This window comes from Salvelinus namaycush, chromosome 28, assembly GCF_016432855.1.
Source record: "Salvelinus namaycush isolate Seneca chromosome 28, SaNama_1.0, whole genome shotgun sequence".
Taxonomy (NCBI): domain Eukaryota; kingdom Metazoa; phylum Chordata; class Actinopteri; order Salmoniformes; family Salmonidae; genus Salvelinus; species Salvelinus namaycush.
In genome coordinates, this window is record NC_052334.1 from 1,342,086 (window position 1) to 1,348,028 (window position 5,943).

Sequence of the window (5,943 nt, forward strand, 5' to 3'; positions counted from 1 at the left end):
TGCTACCTGCATGGTACTTATGGATCCCTCAGACAACGCCCCATTCCGTTGTAATTCTACCTGCATGGTACGTATGGATCCCTCAGATGTACTCCCCATTCCATTGTAATGCTACCTGCATGGTACGTATGGATCCCTCAGACGTACTGCCCATTCCATGGTAATGCTACCTTAATGTACGTATGGATCCCTCAGACGTACTGCCCATTCCATTGTAATGCTACCTTAATGTACGTATGGATCCCTCAGACGTACTCCCCATTCCGTTGTAATGCTACCTGCATGGTACGTATGATCCCTCAAGACGTACTCCCCATTCCATTGTAATGCTACCTGCATGGTACGTATGGATCCCTCAGACGTACTCTCCCCATTCCATTGTAATGCTACCTTAATGTACGTATGGATCCCTCAGACGTACTCCCCATTCCATTGTAATGCTACCTGCATGGTACGTATGGATCCCTCAGACATACTCCCCATTCCATGGTAATGCTACCTTAATGTACGTATGGATCCCTCAGACATACTCCCCATTCCATGGTAATGCTACCTTAATGTACGTATGGATCCCTCAGACGTACACCCTATTCCATTGTAATGCTACCTGCATGGTACGTATGGATCCCTCAGACGTACTCCCCATTCCATTGTAATGCTACCTGCATGTACGTATGGATCCCTCAGACGTACTCCCCATTCCGTTGTAATGCTACCTGCATGGTACGTATGGATCCCTCAGACGTACTCCCCATTCCATTGTAATGCTACCTGCATGGTACGTATGGATCCCTCAGACGTACTGCCCATTCCATTGTAATGCTACCTTAATGTACGTATGGATCCCTCAGACGTACTCCCCATTCCATTGTAATGCACCTTAATGTACGTATGGATCCCTCAGACGTACTCCCATTCCATTGTAATGCTACCTGCATGGTACGTATGGATCCCTCAGACATACTCCCCCATTCCATGGTAATGCTACCTTAATGTACGTATGGATCCCTCAGACGTACACCCTATTCCATTGTAATGCTACCTTAATGTACGTATGGATCCCTCAGACTACTCCCCATTCCATTGTAATGCTACCTGCATGGTACGTATGGATCCCTCAGACGTACTGCCCATTCCATTGTAATGCTACCTTAATGTACGTATGGATCCCTCAGACGTACTCCCCATTCCATTGTAATGCTACCTGCATGTACGTATGGATCCCTCAGACGTACTGCCCATTCCATTGTAATGCTACCTGCATGGTACGTATGGATCCCTCAGACGTACTCCCCATTCCGTTGTAATTCTACCTGCATGGTACGTATGGATCCCTCAGATGTACTCCCCATTCCATTGTAATGCTACCTGCATGGTACGTATGGATCCCTCAGACGTACTGCCCATTCCATGGTAATGCTACCTTAATGTACGTATGGATCCCTCAGACGTACTGCCCATTCCATTGTAATGCTACCTTAATGTACGTATGGATCCCTCAGACGTACTCCCCATTCCGTTGTAATGCTACCTGCATGGTACGTATGGATCCCTCAGACGTACTCCCCATTCCATTGTAATGCTACCTGCATGGTACGTATGGATCCCTCAGACGTACTCCCCATTCCATTGTAATGCTACCTTAATGTACGTATGGATCCCTCAGACGTACTCCCCATTCCATTGTAATGCTACCTGCATGGTACGTATGGATCCCTCAGACATACTCCCCATTCCATGGTAATGCTACCTTAATGTACGTATGGATCCCTCAGACATACTCCCCATTCCATGGTAATGCTACCTTAATGTACGTATGGATCCCTCAGACGTACACCCTATTCCATTGTAATGCTACCTGCATGGTACGTATGGATCCCTCAGACGTACTCCCCATTCCATTGTAATGCTACCTGCTGGTACGTATGGATCCCTCAGACGTACTCCCCATTCCGTTGTAATGCTACCTGCATGGTACGATTGGATCCCTCAGACGTACTCCCCATTCCATTGTAATGCTACCTGCATGGTAATATGGATCCCTCAGACGTACTGCCCATTCCATTGTAATGCTACCTAATGTACGTATGGATCCCTCAGACGTACTCCCCATTCCATTGTAATGCTACCTTAATGTACGTATGGATCCCTCAGACGTACTCCCCATTCCATTGTAATGCTACCTGCATGGTACGTATGGATCCCTCAGACATACTCCCCATTCCATGGTAATGCTACCTTAATGTACGTATGGATCCCTCAGACGTACACCCTATTCCATTGTAATGCTACCTTAATGTACGTATGGATCCCTCAGACGTACTCCCCATTCCATTGTAATGCTACCTGCATGGTACGTATGGATCCCTCAGACGTACTGCCCATTCCATTGTAATGCTACCTTAATGTACGTATGGATCCCTCAGACGTACTCCCCATTCCATTGTAATGCTACCTTAATGTACGTATGGATCCCTCAGACGTACTCCCCATTCCATTGAATGCTACCTTAATGTACGTATGGATCCCTCAGACGTACTCCCCATTCCATTGTAATGCTACCTGCATGGTACGTATGGATCCCTCAGACATACTCCCCATTCCATGGTAATGCTACCTTAATGTACGTATGGATCCCTCAGACGTACACCCTATTCCATTGTAATGCTACCTTAATGTACGTATGGATCCCTCAGACGTACTCCCCATTCCATTGTAATGCTACCTGCATGGTACGTATGGATCCCTCAGACGTACTGCCCATTCCATTGTAATGCTACCTTAATGTACGTATGGATCCCTCAGACGTACTCCCCATTCCATTGTAATGCTACCTTAATGTATATGGATCCCTCAGACGTACTCCCCATTCCATTGAATGCTACCTGCATGGTACGTATGGATCCCTCAGACATACTCCCCATTCCATGGTAATGCTACCTTAATGTACGTATGGATCCCTCAGACGTACACCCTATTCCATTGTAATGCTACCTTAATGTACGTATGGATCCCTCGGACGTACTCCCCATTCCATTGTAATGCTACCTGCATGGTACGTATGGATCCCTCGACGTACTCCCCTTCCATTGTAATGCTACCTTATGTACGTATGGATCCCTCAGACGTACTCCCCATTCCGTTGTAATGCTACCTGCATGGTACGTATGGATCCCTCAGACGTACTCCCCATTCCATTGTAATGCTACCTGCATGTTACGTATGGATCCCCAGACGTACTCCCCATTCCGTTGTAATGCTACTGCATGGTACGTATGGATCCCTCAGACGTACTCCCCATTCCGTTGTATGCTACCTGCATGGTACGTATGGATCCCTCAGACTTACTCCCATTCCGTTGTAATGCTACCTGCATGGTACGTATGGATCCCTCAGACGTACTCCCCATTCCGTTGTAATGCTACCTGCATGTACGTATGGATCCCTCAGACGTACTGCCCATTCCATGGTAATGCTACCTTAATGTACGTATGGATCCCTCAGACGTACACCCTATTCCATTGTAATGCTACCTGCATGGTACGTATGGATCCCTCAGACGTACTCCCCATTCCGTTGTAATGCTACCTGCATGGTACGTATGGATCCCTCAGACGTACTCCCCATTCCGTTGTAATGCTACCTGCATGGTACGTATGGATCCCTCAGACGTACTCCCCATTCCATTGTAATGCTACCTGCATGGTACGTATGGATCCCTCAGACGTACTCCCCATTCCATTGTAATGCTACCTGCATGGTACGTATGGATCCCTCAGACGTACTCCCCATTCCGTTGTAATGCTACCTGCATGGTACGTATGGATCCTCAGACGTACTCCCCATTCCGTTGTAATGCTACCTGCATGGTACGTATGGATCCCTCAGACGTACTCCCCATTCCGTTGTAATGCTACCTGCATGGTACGTATGGATCCCTCAGACGTACTCCCCATTCCGTTGTAATGCTACCTGCATGTACGTATGGATCCCTCAGACGTACTCCCCATTCGTTGTAATGCAACCTGCATGTACGTATGGATCCTCAGACGTACTCCCCATTCCATTGTAATGCTACTGCATGGTACGTATGGATCCCTCAGACGTCCTGCCCATTCCATTGTAATGCTACCTTAATGTACGTATGGATCCCTCAGACGTACTCCCCATTCCATTGTATGCTACCTTAATGTACGTATGGATCCCTCAGATTACTCCCCATTCCATTGTAATGCTACCTGCATGGTACGTATGGATCCCTCAGACATATCTCCCCATTCATGGTAATGCTACCTTAATTGTACGTATGGATCCCTCAGACGTCACCCTATTCCATTGTAATGCTACCTTAATGTACGTATGGATCCCTCAGACGTACTCCCCATTCCATTGTAATTCTACCTGCATGGTACGTATGGATCCTCAGACTGTACTCCCCATTCCTTGTAATGCTACCTTAATGTACGTATGGATCCCTCAGACGTACTCCCCATTCCGTTGTAATGCTACCTGCATGGTACGTATGGATCCCTCAACGTACTCCCCATTCCGTTGTAATGCTACCTGCATGGTACGTATGGATCCTCAGACGTACTCCCCATTCCGTTGTAATGCTACCTGCATGGTACGTATGGATCCCTCAGACGTACTCCCCATTCCGTTGTAATGCTACCTGCATGTACGTATGGATCCCTCAGACGTACTGCCCATTCCATTGTAATGCTACCTTAATGTACGTATGGATCCCTCAGACGTACTCCCCATTCCATTGTAATGCTACCTGCATGTACGTATGGATCCCTCAGACGTACTCCCCATTCCATTGTTAATGCTACCTGCATGGTACGTATGGATCCCTCAGACGTACTCCCCATTCCGTTGTAATGCTACCTGCATGTACGTATGGATCCCTCAGACTTCCTCCCCATCCGTTGTAATGCTACTGCATGTACGTATGGATCCCTCAGACGTACTCCCCATTCCAGTGTAATGATACCTTGCATGGTACGTATGGATCCCTCAGACGTACTGCCCATTCCATTGTAATGCTACCTTATGTACGTATGGATCCCTCAGACGTACTCCCCTTCCATTGTAATGCTACTGCATGGTACGTATGGATCCCTCAGTGTCTCCCCATTCCATTGTAATGCTACCTGCATGGTACGTATGGATCCCTCAGACGTACTCCCCATTCCATTGTAATGCTACCTGCATGGTACGTATGGATCCCTCAGACGTACTGCCCATTCCATTGTAATGCTACCTTAATGTACGTATGGATCCCTCAGACGGACTCCCCATTCCATTGTAATGCTACCTGCATGGTACGTATGGATCCCTCAGACGTACTCCCCATTCCATTGTAATGCTACCTGCATGGTACGTATGGATCCCTCAGACGTACTCCCCATTCCATTGTAATGCTACCTTAATGTACGTATGGATCCCTCAGACGTTCTCCCCCATTCCATGTAATGCTACCTGCATGGTAGGTATGGATCCCTCAGACGTACTCCCCATTCCATTGTTAATGCTACCTGCATGGTACGTATGGATCCCTCAGACGTACTCCCCATTCATTGTAATGCTACCTGCATGGTACGTATGGATCCCTCAGACGTACTCCCCATTCCATTGTAAGCTACCTGCATGGTACGTATGGATCCCTCAGACACGTATCCCCATTCCATGTAATGCTACCTGCATGGTACATATGGATCCCTCAGACGTACTGCCCATTCCATTGTAATGCTACCTGCATGGACGTATGGATCCCTCAGACGTACTCCCCATTCCATTGTAATGCTACCTGCATGGTACGTATGGATCCCTCAGACGTACTGCCCATTCCATTGTAATGCTACCTGCATGGTACCGTATGGATCCCTCAGAACGGACTTTCCCCATTCCATTGTAATTCTACCTTAATGTACGTATGGT